This window comes from Oncorhynchus keta, chromosome 31 (assembly GCF_023373465.1).
Source record: "Oncorhynchus keta strain PuntledgeMale-10-30-2019 chromosome 31, Oket_V2, whole genome shotgun sequence".
In the NCBI taxonomy this organism is placed as follows: domain Eukaryota; kingdom Metazoa; phylum Chordata; class Actinopteri; order Salmoniformes; family Salmonidae; genus Oncorhynchus; species Oncorhynchus keta.
This window is the reverse complement of record NC_068451.1, coordinates 19,731,062-19,749,548: the sequence shown is the minus strand read 5'-3', so window position 1 is coordinate 19,749,548 and position 18,487 is coordinate 19,731,062. Positions and strand designations below refer to the sequence as shown.

Below are 18,487 nucleotides of genomic sequence, written 5' to 3'. Positions count from 1 at the left end.
TCATCTTCACAAGGTCCTTTGCTGTTGTTCTGAGATTGATTTGCACTTTTCGCAAGTACGTTCATCTCTAGGAGACAGAACGCGTCTCCTTTCTGAGCGGTACGATGGCTGTGTGGTCCTATGGTGTTTATACTTATGTACTATTGTTTGTACAGATGGACGTGGTACCTTCAGGCATTTGGAAATTTCTCCTAAGGATGAACCAGACTTGTGGAGGTCCACAATTAGTTTTCTGAGGTCTTGGCTGATTTCTTTTGATTTTCCCTTGATGTCAAGCAAAGAGGCACTGAGTTTGAAGGTAGGCCTTGAAATACATCCACAGGTACACCTCCAATTGATTTTCTGGAATTTTTCAAGCTGTTTACAGGCGCAGTCAACTTAGTGTATGTAAACTTCTGACCAACTGGAATTGTGATACAGTGAATTATAAGTGAAATAATCTGTCTGTAAATCAAATCAAATGTATTTATATAGCCCTTCGTACATCAGCTGATATCTCAAAGTGCTGTACAGAAACCCAGCCTAAAACCCCACAACAAGCAATGCAGGTGTAGAAGCACGTTGGATAGGAAAAACTCCCTAGAAAGGCCAAAACCTAGGAAGAAACCTAGAGAGGAACCAGGCTATGTGGGGTGGCCAGTCCTTCTGGCTGTGTCGGGTGGAGATTATAACAGAACATGGCCAAGATGTTCAAATGTTCATAAATGACCAGCATGGTCGAATAATAATAATCACAGGCAGAACAGTTGAAACTGGAGCAACAGCACGGCCAGGTGGACTGGGGACAGCAAGGAGTCATCATGCCAGGTAGTCCTGAGGCATGGTCCTAGGGCTCAGGTCCTCCGAGAGAGAGAAAGAGAATTAGAGAGAGCATACTTAAATTGACACAGGACATCGGATAGGACAGGAGAAGTACTCCAGATATAAAAAACTGACCCTCGCCCCCCGACACATAAACTACTGCAGCATAAATACTGGAGGCTGAGACAGGAGCAGTCAGGAGGCACTGTGGCCCCATCCGATGACACCCCCGGACAGGGCCAAACAGGAAGGATATAACCCCACCCACTTTGCCAAAGCACAGCCCCCACACCACTAGAGGGATACCACCAACTTACCATCCTGAGACAAGGCAGAGTATGGCCCACAAAGTATAACCCACAGAGATCACCGCCACGGCACAACCCAAGGGGGGGCGCCAACCCAAGCGTATGTAAACGTCCGACTTCAAGTGTAGTTGCTAATGGCAGCCTGCAGTACCTCAGTCGGCTTTCAACTTGAGATACTTAATCTTGGAACTGCCGCTCCCGGATCCGGGAGAATTGTCATCTACTGACACTAATTAGCATAACGCAACGGACAAAAAATATTACTAGAAAATATTCATATTCATGAAATCACAAGTGAAATATATTGAAACACAGCTTAGCCTTTTGTTAATCACCCTGTCATCTCAGATTTTGAAATTATGCTTTACAGCCAAAGCAAGACAAGCATTTGTGTAAGTTTATCGATAGCCTAGCATAGCATTATGCCTAGCTAGCAGCAGGCAACTTGGTCACAAAAATTAGAAAAGCAATCAAATTAAATCGTTTACCTTTGATGAGCTTCGGATGTTTTCACTCACGAGACTCCCAGTTAGATAGCAAATGTTCCTTTTTCCATAAAGATTATTTTTGTAGGCAAAATAGCTCCGTTTGTTCTTCACGTTTGGCTGAGAAATCGACCGGAAATTGCGGTCACGACAATGACAAAAAATATTCAAAATTCGATCCATAATATCGACAGAAACATGGCAAACGTTTTTTTATAATCAATCCTCAAGGTGTTTTTCAAATATCTATTCGATAATATATCAACAGGGTCAGTTGGCTTCTTAGTAGGAGCGAGAGAAACAATGGCCGCATTTGTCTATTACGCACATATCACTCTGAGAGCCACCAGGTGACCACTGACGCAATGTTGTCGCTCACGCTCATTTTTCAAAATAAAAGCCTCAAACTATGTCTTGTGACACTAGACACATTAGGGAAGCCATAGAAAAAGGAATCTGGTTGATATCCCTTTCACTGCTCAATACGCATAGGAACGCAGAGGAACGCAGAGGTTTCTAAATAAGAGTCACTTCCTGATTGGGTTTTTCTCAGGCTTTCGCCTGCAATATCAGTTCTGTTATACTCACAGACAATATTTTTTACAGTTTTGGAAACGTTAGAGTGTTTTCCATCCTAAGCTGTCAATTATATGCGTATTCTATTATCTGGTCCTGAAAAATAGCCTGTTTACTTTGGGAATGTTATTTTTCCAAAAAACGTCACTTAGACTAGCTCAAACTGCACATGCAATGTTTCCAAAAAGTCCTCCATGAAGCAAGATGGTGACTTGCTGAAAATACACTTTCTGATCTTCAAATGCTCCACTGAGCATTCTCATAGGAAACAATGGGGTGATGTCATTGATGGCTTTGTCCATATCTTTTACAGTCTATGGGTTGCCATGACTGCGGTAGTTTTAACAGCATTGCCCGCTGGCGGTCATATGCAGCACCATATCTGCATTGCGAATAGTTTCATGATTTTCTTATTGTTTAAACAATAAAAATTGCAGTTTTAACATTACGATTTTTTTTTACATTTGTCACAATGCTATTCTGTACCCTAGTTAGGGCTGGCACAATTACCTTTACCCTCTAACTGATACCCCCTTAAAAAATGTATGTACATTTATTTATTTTGGTGTTGAACAAACAGCTGACTGAAGACGGGACGGCCGACATTTGTGCGGTTGAGTCCATTTCTGCCGGAACATGGACTATTAACAATGTGATGAAACTTTTGTCTTTGGTTGCATAGGCAATGACCCCACCCCCCCCCCCTCCCCCGCAGCACTACACAGCACATGCAGTCAGGAGCGAAAAGGAAGAGAAAATGTGCGTCAAAAAATGTTTTTTTTTCTCCTAATTCTTCTTATTGTTTGCTATTTGAACGGTTGTTACTGTGACCGTGGTCATTTTGACTGGCCAATTATCGTCATCTAAAATTCCATGACCATCACAGACCTAGTTCATTATCGGCTGTAATTATATTATTGATTGCTCTCAAGGCTTATTTCTCCATCTGTGTTCCAGCCTGCCAGAGGACTTGACACAAATAGTGTCCAGTGTTTATCACTGGCTTATTAATGTTGGAGGGAAATATTGACTGTGTCAACCAGAGGAAATAAACACTGTGCCCATTTCCACTAAACCCTCTATATCGCTATCACCCTCTATATCTCTATCACCCTGTCTGTCCCTCTCTTACTTCTGTCTCTCTTTCCTTCTCTATCTCTCTGTAAATGGGGAGATGCATTTGATTTATATTAATTTCTGGTAGACAACTCACTAGGAGGCTCTCTTTTTCAGGTCTAGCCCAAGAAGAAGATGGAAGCGTTTTCTGGTAAGGAGAACATTTTATGGTCTGATGTCTTTTCATAAGCTAAAGCTGACTAACTGTTAACGTTTACCAACTCCCTCCCTCCCTCCCCATCTTTCTCCTTCTCGCTCTCTCGCTATGCTGGTACAGTCCACACAGCGTGTGCTGTGAGGAAGATTCAGGTCAGCATGCGTAAAGCGGCCAAAGGAAAGTGGGAGGAGCTTGGTGAACCACTGGAATTCCATGATTCTCTTTTCAGGAAGAAAGATTGAGGTATGAATAGGGGCTCTTTTCCAATACATCTTTCCCTGATTCCGCACGGCTTCACTCCTCACCTTCTTCTCAAAAGGCTTGAGAGGAGAATGTAAGAGGGGAGGGACCTTGTACTTTCTCCTCCAATGCGTTTTGAGAAGGAGGCAAGGAGAGAGGAAGTGAGGAATCGAGAAAAGACGAAAGAAATAGCCAGAATGCCATTTCAGACACATCCAAAGAGATGTTTATCCATCGGTCTTCTGAATGGATTTTATTACCTTCCCCTATTAACCAAAATTACATGTTAGTTATTCACTCTCTCTGCAGCGATCTTCTACAGGGAGTGTATGTTAGTTTCTAAGACGGAGGTCACACACGACATCTGGGCGTTCCGGTTACAACTCCCTCTAGGGACACTCATGCACGTGCCAGTTGGGAAACACATCTACCTCAAGATCCATGCTAATGCTAACGCTACATCTAGGCTAGAGCTAATCCCATAGCAGCCCATGCGATCCATTGCTAGTGCTTGTGCTATGCTACATTTTTTACATTTGATTTAACCTTTATTTATACATTATTTTCTCATTGAGATAAAATCTATTTTTCAAGCAAGACCTGGTCCAATAGCAGCAGGGGGAACAACGTTTCAGACAAAACAACTTAGATACACTAACACAGCATTGAATAAAACTATAGACACACATACTGTACAACTATTACATAAAGAAACACAAATGTCATAACAAAAGTAAACAGCTGTCCTAAAGACAATTACACGCTTCTATGATATTTACGACGACCAAGTGTTTAAACTCTACCAACATGACTAGATTATCACATTTTTAAATGTTCAGGAGAGAATTCCAGGACCACTGAGTTGAGTAACTTGAACTATTTCCACCATGACCTATTCTAATTCTTGGTACTGTGAAAAGTAAATGAGAATGTGACTGTAATTTATATATATTTACTGACCTGATTTAAAAAAACAAAAACAGATAGTGGCATTTTACCCAAAATGGCCTTATAAATCAGTTTATACCGGTGTTTAACCCTACGCAAGGTCAATGACGACCAACCAACAGCACTGTAGAGACCACAATGATGTGTTCAATGTTTTTGATTGGTAATGAACCTGAGGGCTGCATGCTATACTGAATCAATTGCTCTCAGGGTAGTTAGTGGTTGAAGCCTACATCTATATATATAACATCGCTAAAATCTAAAACCACCAGTAATGTACATCGTACCAGTTCCTTCCTGGCCTCCAGAGAAAAACAATCCTTATGAAATGTGTAGACAGTTGACTAACACTATATCTGGGCTACCGCTAATCCCATAGCATCCCATGTAATTCATTGCTAATGTTAATGCTATATGTGTAGACAGTGAGGTGGTGAAGCCCTACACACCAGTCGAGGAAACACTGGTACCAGCTACACTGGAATCCACACAGGGGACTGCAGCCACTGACATCTTCCTCATGATCAAAGTCTACCCAGATGGAGTGTTGACTCCACACCTAAACAACCTCAACATCGGTAAGTCTGAGGCCCCCAGTAAACCTCACTGTTACAGCTAAGTGGGTTGTTCAAATCAAATGTTATTTATCACATACACCAAATCTAACTTTACATTGAAATTCCGAACCGTTCCCAAAGATGCTAAGTTTAATTACATATATATAGTTTTAAATAGTAACGAACAAAAGAGGAATCAAATAAAATACCCCAGAATGGAGCTATATACAGGGAGTACCAGATCAATGTGGAGCTATATACAGGGAGTACCAGATCAATGGGGAGCTATATACAGGGAGTACCAGATCAATGGGGAGCTATATACAGGGAGTACCAGATCAATGTAGAGCTATATACAGGGAGTACCAGATCAATGGGGAGCTATATACAGGGAGTACCAGATCAATGTGGAGCTATATACAGGGAGTACCAGATCAATGGGGAGCTATATACAGGGAGTACCAGATCAATGGGGAGCTATATACAGGGAGTACCAGATCAATGTAGAGCTATATACAGGGAGTACCAGATCAATGGGGAGCTATATACAGGGAATACCAGATCAATGTGGAGCTATATACAGGGAGTACCAGATCAATGGGGAGCTATATACAGGGAGTACCAGATCAATGGGGAGCTATATACAGGGAGTACCAGCTCAATGTGGAGCTATATACAGGGAGTACCAGATCAATGGGGAGCTATATACAGGGAGTACCAGATCAATGTGGAGCTATATACAGGGAGTACCAGATCAATGGGGAGCTATATACAGGGAGTACCAGATCAATGTGGAGCTATATACAGGGAGTACCAGATCAATGGGGAGCTATATACAGGGAGTACCAGATCAATGGGCAGCTTTATACAGGGAGTACCAGATCAATGGGGAGCTATATACAGGGAGTACCAGATCAATGTGGAGCTATATACAGGGAGTACCAGATCAATGGGGAGCTATATACAGGGAGTACCAGATCAATGTGGAGCTATATACAGGGAGTACCAGATCAATGGGGAGCTATATACAGGGAGTACCAGATCAATGGGCAGCTATATACAGGGAGTACCAGATCAATGGGGAGCTATATACAGGGAGTACCAGATCAATGGGCAGCTATATACAGGGAGTACCAGATCAATGGGGAGCTATATACAGGGAGTACCAGATCAATGTGGAGCTATATACAGGGAGTACCAGATCAATGGGGAGCTATATACAGGGAGTACCAGATCAATGTGGAGCTATATACAGGGAGTACCAGATCAATGTGGAGCTATATACAGGGAGTACCAGATCAATGTGGAGCTATATACAGGGAGTACCAGATCAATGGGGATCTATATACAGGGAGTACCAGATCAATGTGGAGCTATATACAGGGAGTACCAGATCAATGTGGAGCTATATACAGGGAGTACCAGATCAATGTGGAGCTATATACAGGGAGCACCAGATCAATGTGCAGAGGTACGAGCTACTTGAATTTGATATATACATGAGGTAAAGAGAGTAGGCACCCGGATAGATAATAACAAGAGTAAAGTAAAGAAATATAAGGTTGTTAGTAAGTAGGTTGTGTGAGTTTTGTTTGTGTGTGCGTGCGTGCGTTTGTTTCTGTGTGTGTTCATGTGCTGTGTGTTCATATGTAAGTTGTACTTCCGGCGCCGACAGAGATGGCCGCCTCGCTTCGCGTTCCTAGGAAACTATGCAGTTTTTTGTTTTTTTACGTGTTATTTCTTACATTAGTACCCCAGGTCATCTTAGGTTTCATTACATACAGTCGAGAAGAACTACTGAATATAAGATCAGCGTCAACTCACCATCAGTACGACCAATAATATGATTTTCGCGACGCGGATCCTGTGTTCTGCCTTTCAAACAGGATAACGGAATGGATCCCATGCAGCGACCCAAATAAAACACTCCGAAAAAGAGGGAAATGAGGCGGTCTTCTGGTCAGACTCCGGAGACGGGCACATCGTGCACCACTCCCTAGCATTCTTCTCGCCAATGTCCAGTCTCTTGACAACAAGGTTGATGAAATCCGAGCAAGGGTAGCATTCCAGAGGGACATCAGAGACTGTAACGTTCTTTGCTTCACGGAAACATGGCTCACTGGAGAGACGCTATCGGAGGCGGTGCAGCCAGCGGGTTTCTCCACGCATCGCGCCGACAGAAACAAACATCTTTCTGGTAAGAAGAGGGCGGGGGCGTATGCCTTATGGCTAACGAGACATGGTGTGATGAAAGAAACATACAGGAACTCAAATCCTTCTGTTCACCTGATTTAGAATTCCTCACAATCAAATGTCGACCACATTATCTACCAAGAGAATTCTCTTCGATTATAATCACAGCCGTATATATCCCCCCGCAAGCAGACACATCGATGGCTCTGAACGAACTTTATTTGACTCTTTGCAAACTGAAATCCATTTATCCGGAGGCTGCATTCATTGTAGCTGGGGATTTTAACAAGGCTAATCTGAAAACAAGACTCCCTAAATTTTATCAGCATATTGATTGCGCAACCAGGGGTGGAAAAACCTTGGATCATTGTTACTCTAACTTCCGCGACGCATATAAGGCCCTGCCCCGCCCTCCTTTCGGAAAAGCTGACCACAACTCCATTTTGTTGATCCCTGCCTACAGACAGAAACTAAAAAAAGAAGCTCCCATGCTGAGGTCTGTCCAACGCTGGTCCGACCAAGCTGACTCCACACTCCAAGACTGCTTCCATCACGTGGACTGGGATATGTTTCGTATTGCATCAGATAACAATATTGACGAATACGCTGATTCGGTGTGCGAGTTCATTCGAACGTGCGTTGAAGATGTCATTCCCATAGCAACGATTAAAACATTCCCTAACCAGAAACCGTGGATTGATGGCAGCATTCGCGTGAAACTGAAAGTGCGAACCACTGCTTTTAATCAGGGCAAGGTGACTGGTAACATGACCAAATACAAACAGTGCAGCTATTCCCTCCGCAAGGCTATCAAACAAGCTAAGCGTCAGTACAGAGACAAAGTAGAATCTCAATTCAACGGCTCAGACACAAGAGGCATGTGGCAGGGTCTACAGTCAATCACGGACTACAAGAAGAAAACCAGCCCAGTCACGGACCAGGATGTCTTGCTCCCAGGCAGACTAAACAACTTTTTTGCCCGCTTTGAGGACAATACAGTGTCACTGACACGGCCTGCAACGAAAACATGCGGACTCTCCTTCACTGCAGCCGAGGTGAGTAAGACATTTAAACGTGTTAACCCTCGCAAGGCTGCAGGCCCAGACGGCATCCCCAGCCGCGCCCTCAGAGCATGCGCAGACCAGCTGGCCGGTGTGTTTACGGACATATTCAATCAATCCCTATACCAGTCTGCTGTTCCCACATGCTTCAAGAGGGCCACCATTGTTCCTGTTCCCAAGAAAGCTAAGGTAACTGAGCTAAACGACTACCGCCCCGTAGCACTCACTTCCGTCATCATGAAGTGCTTTGAGAGACTAGTCAAGGACCATATCACCTCCACCCTACCTGACACCCTAGACCCACTCCAATTTGTTTACCGCCCAAATAGGTCCACAGACGATGCAATCTCAACCACACTGCACACTGTCCTAACCCATCTGGACAAGAGTAATACCTATGTGAGAATGCTGTTCATCGACTACAGCTCGGCATTCAACACCATAGTACCCTCCAAACTCGTCATCAAGCTCGAGACCCTGGGTCTCGACCCCGCCCTGTGCAACTGGGTACTGGACTTCCTGACGGGCCGCCCCCAGGTGGTGAGGGTAGGCAACAACATCTCCACCCCGCTGATCCTCAACATTGGGGCCCCACAAGGGTGCGTTCTGAGCCCTCTCCTGTACTCCCTGTTCAACCACGACTGCGTGGCCACGCACGCCTCCAACTCAATCATCAAGTTTGCGGACGACACAACAGTGGTAGGCTTGATTACCAACAACGACGAGACGGCCTACAGGGAGGAGGTGAGGGCCCTCGGAATGTGGTGTCAGGAAAATAACCTCACACTCAACGTCAACAAAACTAAGGAGATGATTGTGGACTTCAGGAAACAGCAGAGGGAACACCCCCCTATCCACATCGATGGAACAGTAGTGGAGAGGGTAGCAAGTTTTAAGTTCCTCGGCATACACATCACAGACAAACTGAATTGGTCCACTCACACAGACAGCATCGTGAAGAAGGCACAGCAGCGCCTCTTCAAACTCAGGAGGCTGAAGAAATTCGGCTTGTCACCAAAAGCACTCACAAACTTCTACAGATGCACAATTGAGAGCATCCTGGCGGGCTGTATCACCACCTGGTACGGCAACTGCTCCGCCCACAACCGTAAGGCTCTCCAGAGGGTAGTGAGGTTTGCACATCGCATCACCGGGGGCAAACTACCTGCCCTCCAGGACACCTACACCACCCGATGTTACAGGAAGGCCATAAAGATCATCAAGGACAACAACCACCCGAGCCACTGCCTGTTCACCCCGCTATCATCCAGAAGGCGAGGTCAGTACAGGTGCATCAAAGCTGGGACCGAGAGACTGAAAAACAGCTTCTATCTCAAGGCCATCAGACTGTTAAACAGCCACCACTAACATTGAGTGGTTGCTGCCAACACACTGACACTGACACTGACTCAACTCCAGCCACTTTAATAATGGAAATTGATGGGAAATTATGTAAAAAATATCACTAGCCACAATGCTATGCTTTAAACAATGCTACCTTATATAATGTTGCACACCCTACATTATTCATCTCATATGCATACGTATGTACTGTACTCTATATCATCTACTGCATCCTTATGTAATACATGTATCAATAGCCACTTTAACTATGCCACTTTGTTTACATACTCATCTCATATGTATATACTGTACTCGATACCATCTACCGTATCTTGCCTATGCTGCTCTGTACCATACCTCATTCATATATCTTTATGTACATATTCTTTATCCCCTTACACTGTGTATAAGACAGTAGTTTTGGAATTGTTAGTTAGATTACTTGTTGGTTATTACTGCATTGTCGGAACTAGAAGCACAAGCATTTCGCTACACTCGCATTAACATCTGCTAACCATGTGTATGTGACAAATAAAATTGGATTTGATTTGAAGAGGAATAGTCATAGATGGAGGTCAAGTGTACGTCAATCTGCAGGTGGTTTAGCCGCGCTGTGGAATACTAATGTCTCAGATAAGTGAGCAAGGTTGGCAACAACAACAACATGAAATAAAAAATAGCATGCCAGAAACCGGAGGGAAGTTCATTTTTCTTCCAACCAGGATTGATTAGATACACTTTTGTTTACCATAAACTCATTTACATGTTTGCCTGCTGCCTACACAAGTAGACTAGGTGACAGAAGTTCTTGACTCCTGTGTGTGGATTCAAATAAAAAACAAGCATTGATTGTGATTATGATAGGGTACTGCATTTACATGACCGTTAGTAATAACATGATGATGACGTTAACATTCACAGGGAGGACTATACTCTTACCATTGTGATTAGGGATATACTTATGATTAATAGTAGCACTCTGCAATTCTAGTCTCAGTATGTATTTTCAGTATTAAATCTCAGATTATAATATTGGAACCAGCAATTATGGACAATTATCAACTTATATATTCAAGTAGATAATTGTATTTTTACATGAAATGGGAACATTTGGTAGTCATTTTACGAGCAGAACGGCACTGTCAGGAGGAGAAGCTTAATTTCCAAACGTTTCAAGCGGTCCAAACCATTCGGTTTTGAGATAGGGGTGTCACCAATGCTGTTGTATTTAGTATGTATGTCATAGCTAATATTCAAAGATCCATTACAAGCTCAAGGGGCCACACAAGCTCAACTATGGCAATGACTGTGGTCATTTGCATGACAATGAATAGTTTCCTAAAATTCTGTAATCGTCACAGCCCTAGTTGGACCCTATCTTTTTTCCTCGTCTCTCTCTTTCATCCTGTATCCTTTTGTCACCTCTCTCTCTCTCTCTCTCTCTCTTTTTAATTATTTATATATATATATATATATATATATATATATACTGCTCAAAAAAATAAAGGGAACACTTAAACAACACAATGTAACTCTAAGTCAATCACACTTCTGTGAAATCAAACTGTCCACTTAGGAAGCACGGATTGACAATACATTTCACATGCTGTTGAATAGACAACAGGTGGAAATGATAGGCAATTAGCAAGACACCCCCAATAAAGGAGTGGTTCTGCAGGTGGTGACCAGACCACTTCTCAGTTCCTATGCTTCCTGGCTGATGTTTTGGTCACTTTTGGATGTTGGCGGTGCTTTCACTCTAGTGGTAGAGTGAGTCTACAACCCACACAAGTGGCTCAGGTAGTGCAGCTCATCCAGGATGGCACATCAATGCGAGCTGTGGCAAGAAGGTTTGCTGTGTCTGTCAGCGTAGTGTCCAGAGCATGGAGGCGCTACCAGGAGACAGGCCAGTACGTCAGGAGATGTGGAGGAGACTGTAGCAGGGCAACAACCCAGCAGCAGGACCGCTACCTCCGCCTTTGTGCAAGGTGGATCACTGCCAAGAGCCCTGCAAAATGACCTCCAGCAGGCCACAAATGTGCATGTGTCTGTTCAAACGATCAGAAACAGACTCCATGGGGGTGGTATGAGGGCCCGACGTCCACAGGTGGCGGTTGGGCTTACAGCCAAACACCGTGCAGGACGTTTGGCATTTGCCAGAGAACACCAAGATTGGCAAATTTGCCACTGGCGCCCTGTGCTCTTCACAGATGAAAGCAGGTTCACACTGAGCACATGTGACAGTCTGGAGACGCTGTGGAGAACGTTCTGCTGCCTGCAACATCCTCCAGCATGACCGGTTTGGTGGTGGGTCAGTCATGGTGTGGGGTGGCATTTCTTTGGGGGGCCACACAGCCCTCCATGTGCTCAACAGAGGTAGCCTGACTGCCATTAGGTACTGAGATGAGATCCTCAGACCCCTTGTGAGACCATATGCTGGTGCGGTTGGCCCTGGGTTCCTCCTAATGCAAGACAATGCTAGACCTCATGTGTCTGGAGTGTGTCAGCAGTTCCTGCAAGAGGAAGGCATTGATGCTATGGATTGGCCCGCCCGTTCCCCAGACCTGAATCCAATTGAGCACATCTGGGACATCATGTCTCGCTCCATCCACCAATGCCACGTTGCACCACAGACTGTCCAGGAGTTGGCGGATGCTTTACTCCAGGTCTGGGAGGAGGTCCCTCAGGAGACCATCCGCCACCTCATCAGGAGCATGCCCAGGCGTTGTAGGGATGTCATACAGGCACGTGGAGGCCACACACACTACTGAGCCTCATTTTGACTTGTTTTAAGGACATTACATCAAAGTTGGATCAGCCGGTAGTGTGGTTTTCCACTTTAATTTTGAGTGTGACTCCAAATCCAGACCTCCATGGGTTGATAAATTTGATTTCCATTGATAATTTTTGTGTGATTTTGTTGTCAGCACATTCAACTATGTAAAGAAAAAATTATTTAATAAGAATATTTCATTCATTCAGATCTAGGATGTGTTATTTTAGTGTTCCTTTTATTTTTTTGAGCAGTGTATATATATTCATACATCAGCAGAAGTAGGCACTATTCAGATAAATAAATTACGGGGGGGGGGGATTGCTCAGCTCAGCTCCCAATCCAAAGGATTGATGGTGTAATTAGTTTCTATTTAAAAGCTCATAAACAGGTTGTTTTATCCCATCTATCATCTCGACCCCTCTTCTCAGAGTCCAGCCTTCTACATAGTCAGGGTGCCAGAATATAACCCTTCTTTCCTTTCCACCTCCAATCAATCAGATTCCCTGGCCTGTGTCTTGTCCTCTTAACAGTGGAATCAATACAATCTAAATCCATGACCTTCTCCTTACTGGAAAAGTAATTGTCCTACCAGTCCATCTGCACAGAAGTGGACAGGAAAATAGATGTTTCTTTATCTTTCTGTGTAAACTACACTCAGTGACATGGCTTTAGGCTATGTAATTGTCCTAATCTGGCCCCCATTACCTGAATATATCCTAGTGTTGAGTGATGTGTGTGCATGTCTGGTTGCCTGGCGATGCTGGCCCAGCTGGCCCAGCTGCTACATTGGGACAGATGGAGGTTGTTTATTTCCCAGTCAGTCAGTTAAAGAAGAAAAACATTCTCCATTACAACGGTACCATGTGCCTTTCACTGATATACAGTACATTTAGATAACACCTAATAACAAAGACTAGATGTACAGTACAAACAGAAACCTCATGAAAGAGGAAATGGATAGCTGATGGTAGGGAATGAACAGACACTGTATTCTGTATTCATTATTAAAGCTATCCTGATTTTGTACTTCGTTTAAAAAACAAACATGTGTTATCTGTTTTTGCTTATTCTTGTTTTTGTGTCGTTTCTCAGCTTAATGGGTTCCCTGGTTGCCTAGGTGACCACCTGTCTGTCAGCAGCCCGGATGGTCCATTCAGTCTCTGCCTCCTGCGTGAGGTCACTCACCTCTACCTGTTAGCAGCCTGCACGGGGTTCACGCCCATGGCTCGGGTGATCCGATTGGCCCTCCAGGACCTGGGCTCACTCAGGTGAAATACACTGTCATGGATCCACCCAGAAACAACCACTAGTGTTGCCCCTTCCCCCTAAGCACTTCATGTAGATATGAAAGACTTGGAAAGGTATAAGCAGTATGGAAAATATTCTGCCTATCCTGTCAAATATACTGCTGTATTGTTGATCCCGAGTATTTCATTTCTACTTGTGACTGAATAGAAACTGAAGGAGGCTGTACTCTGACTGCTGTGCTATTGCAAGGCTGTCATTGTTCTCTTTCTGAGGATGTGAATACATTGTAAAGGACAAGGATGTCATTGTTCTCTTCCTGAGGATGTGAATACATTGTAAAGGACAAGGATGTCATTGTTCTCTTTCTGAGGATGTGAATACATTGTAAAGGACAAGGCTGTCATTGTTCTCTTTCTGAGGATGTGAATACATTGTAAAGGACAAGGATGTCATTGTTCTCTTTCTGAGGATGTGAATACATTGTAAAGGACAAGGATGTCATTGTTCTCTTTCTGAGGATGTGAATACATTGTAAAGGACAAGGCTGTCATTGTTCTCTTTCTGAGGATGTGAATACATTGTAAAGGACAAGGTTGTCATTGTTCTCTTTCTGAGGATGTGAATACATTGTAAAGGACAAGGATGTCATTGTTCTCTTTCTGAGGATGTGAATACATTGTAAAGGACTATGATGTCATTGTTCTCTTTCTGAGGATGTGAATACATTGTAAAGGACAAGGTTGTCATTGTTCTCTTTCTGAGGATGTGAATACATTGTAAAGGACAAGGTTGTCATTGTTCTCTTTCTGAGGATGTGAATACATTGTAAAGGACAAGGATGTCATTGTTCTCTTTCTGAGGATGTGAATACATTGTAAAGGACTATGATGTCATTGTTCTCTTTCTGAGGATGTGAATACATTGTAAAGGACAAGGTTGTCATTGTTCTCTTTCTGAGGATGTGAATACATTGTAAAGGACAAGGCTGTCATTGTTCTCTTTCTGAGGATGTGAATACATTGTAAAGGACAAGGATGTCATTGTTCTCTTTCTGAGGATGTGAATACATTGTAAAGGACAAGGATGTCATTGTTTTCTTTCTGAGGATGTGAATACATTGTAAAGGACAAGGATGTCATTGTTCTCTTTCTGAGGATGTGAATACATTGTAAAGGACAAGGCTGTCATTGTTTTCTTTCTGAGGATGTGAATACATTGTAAAGGACAAGGCTGTCATTGTTCTCTTTCTGAGGATGTGAATACATTGTAAAGGACAAGGATGTCATTGTTCTCTTTCTGAGGATGTGAATACATTGTAAAGGACAAGGCTGTCATTGTTCTCTTTCTGAGGATGTGAATACATTGTAAAGGACAAGGATGTCATTGTTCTCTTTCTGAGGATGTGAATACATTGTAAAGGACAAGGCTGTCATTGTTCTCTTTCTGAGGATGTGAATACATTGTAAAGGACAAGGATGTCATTGTTCTCTTTCTGAGGATGTGAATACATTGTAAAGGACAAGGATGTCATTGTTTTCTTTCTGAGGATGTGAATACATTGTAAAGGACAAGGATGTCATTGTTCTCTTTCTGAGGATGTGAATACATTGTAAAGGACAAGGCTGTCATTGTTTTCTTTCTGAGGATGTGAATACATTGTAAAGGACAAGGCTGTCATTGTTCTCTTTCTGAGGATGTGAATACATTGTAAAGGACAAGGATGTCATTGTTCTCTTTCTGAGGATGTGAATACATTGTAAAGGACAAGGCTGTCATTGTTCTCTTTCTGAGGATGTGAATACATTGTAAAGGACAAGGATGTCATTGTTCTCTTTCTGAGGATGTGAATACATTGTAAAGGACAAGGCTGTCATTGTTCTCTTTCTGAGGATGTGAATACATTGTAAAGGACAAGGCTGTCATTGTTCTCTTTCTGAGGATGTGAATACATTGTAAAGGACAAGGCTGTCATTGTTCTCTTTCTGAGGATGTGAATACATTGTAAAGGACAAGGCTGTCATTGTTTTCTTTCTGAGGATGTGAATACATTGTAAAGGACAAGGATGTCATTGTTCTCTTTCTGAGGATGTGAATACATTGTAAAGGACAAGGATGTCATTGTTCTCTTTCTGAGGATGTGAATACATTGTAAAGGACAAGGATGTCATTGTTCTCTTTCTGAGGATGTGAATACATTGTAAAGGACAAGGTTATTCTGACGGCGTTAGATCTTTGTGTGTTCTAGGAAAACCAAGCTGATGTTCTTCAACAGACAGGAAAGAGACATCCTGTGGCACTCTGAACTTGATGGCCTCGCTGCTAAAGATGAGAGGTGTGTGGTCATTCTGAGGTTGGCTGCGTTAGATGTCAGCAAGACTGACCCTCTGTGGTGAATCTAATCATCAGCGTGTGTGTGTGTGTGGTGTGTGTGTGTTCGTTCTTGCCCGCTCTAGATGTCTATGATTGCATGTCTTCATGGTGTGTGACTCCTCCCCATCATTACCATATTGACTAGATTCTCATGTGAACCATTACCTGTGAAGCAGCATTAACACGTACATGTTGTCTTGCTGCTAGACTAGGCAGAGAATGTTCTCTCTCGTGATCTCTGTCAGTGTACAGTATGTTCTGATGGATCCGTCTGTCAATTGGTAAGGCAGAATATACCTTTGTTTCTTACATTCTATGGTTCCAGGTGGAGTATGTTCTGTCAGAGCCATGTGATAGAATAGAACATAATAGAACCTATGGTTCCAGGTTCCAGGTGGAGTATATTCTGTCAGAGCCGTGTGATTCCTGGACAGGCAGGAAGGGGCTGTTTGAGGCCTCCATGCTGACTGACTTCCTGGTTAGACCTGAGGGGTCAAAGGTCTTTGTGTGTGTGGCCCCTCAGCCTTCACCGAGCTGACTGTGTGGTGAGTGACGCTCCACACCCCTCTACACACTCCAGTTAGGCATTTAGCCAGACGGCAAGTAGCCTAGTGGTTAGAGCGTTGGACTAGTAACTGAAATGTTGCAAGATCGAATCCCCGAGCTGACAAGCTAAAAATCTGTCGTTCTGCCCCTGAACAAGGCAGTTAACCCACTGTTCCTAAGCCGTCATTGAAAATAAGAATTTGTTCTTAACTGACTTGAATAGTTAAATAAAAAAACATTTCTAAGTATAGAGGCCATGCTGTATGTTTTGATGTTAATGTTGATTTAGTAGATTCAAGCTATTTCAGGCTATGTAGTGCAAGGAAGTTAACTTGTATAACATTGGATAACTTTTCATAACTTTTCCCACCTTTAGGCTTTCTGACTCCTCTCACTTCTCTCAATCTCCCTCCTCTCTTTCTCAGGTTGGTGAGACAGCATTCAGTGAAGAGGAGTTTCATGAGTTCCAGGGCCGAGTGTCAGTCTCAGACCTGATATATCTCAACTTCACAGCCTGAGGTGTCAACGGGACTGTGTGTGTGTGTGTGTGTGTGTGTCTGTGTGTGTGTCTGTGTGTGTGTCTGTGTCTGTGAGTGAGAGAAAGAAGACAATTTGTGAGAGTGTCTGGGAGAGAAGATATGTTGTTAGGCTGCAGGCCAATGTGTTTTTTGGCACAATGTTTTTCTATGCACTGTAGACTGAACTGATGGATCTGACTCCTGTGGTTAGCAGCGATGCCAGAGACCCACAGAGGCTCTTTGCATCTGGAAGGAAAGCAGCTCTGTCTCTCTCTCTCGCTCCCTCTCTCTCTGTGTCTCTCTCTCTCTCTCTCTCTCTCTCTCTCTCTCTCTCTCTCTCTCTCTCTCTCTCTCTCTCTCTGGTGCTTTGGAACATGGATGGACAGTCATTCTCTCTGGTCGCTTAGGATGTGACCGCTGGGCTCTGAGCTGGTGAATCACACACAAAGAATGAATGCTCAATTACCCAGCAGCACTGAACCCTCAGGTCAACATCATCAGCTCACTGTCTGTCTATGTCTGTACCAGAGCTTTTTGAACCATTCTGTCCTTGTACACTCCTCTGCTCTGACCACAGAGAGAAAGGTCTGGGGTTGTTTATGAGAGGTCACTACCATGACCACAGAGAGAGAGGTCTGGGGTTGTTTATGAGAGGTCACTACCATGACCACAGAGAGAGAGGTCTGGGGTTGTTTATGAGAGGTCACTACCATGACCACAGAGAGAGAGGTCTAGGGTTGTTTATGAGAGGTCACTACCATGACCACAGAGAGAGAGGTCTGGGGTTGTTTATGAGAGGTCACTACCATGACCACAGAGAGAGAGGTCTGGGGTTGTTTATGAGAGGTCACTACCATGACCACAGAGAGAGAGGTCTGGGGTTGTTTATGAGAGGTCACTACCATGACCACAGAGAGAGAGGTCTGGGGTTGTTTATGAGAGGTCACTACCATGACCACAGAGAGAGAGGTCTGAGGTTGTTTATGAGAGGTCACTACCATGACCACAGAGAGAGAGGTCTGGGGTTGTTTATGAGAGGTCACTACCATGACCACAGAGAGAGAGGTCTGAGGTTGTTTATGAGAGGTTACTACCATGACCACAGAGAGAGAGGTCTGGGGTTGTTTATGAGAGGTCACTACCATGGCCACAGAGAGAGAGGTCTGGGGTTGTTTATGAGAGGTCACTAACATGACCACAGAGAGAGAGGTCTGGGGTTGTTTATGAGAGGTCACTACCATGA

At 43.7% G+C, this 18,487-nt stretch overlaps 1 pseudogene; it reads left to right on the top strand.

The window, feature by feature from the left end:
* The window catches only part of LOC118364082 (cytochrome b5 reductase 4-like), a 28,365-nt pseudogene extending 11,144 nt beyond the window's left edge, over window positions 1-17,221 (top strand).
* The last annotated feature ends 1,266 nt before the right edge of the window (window positions 17,222-18,487 follow it).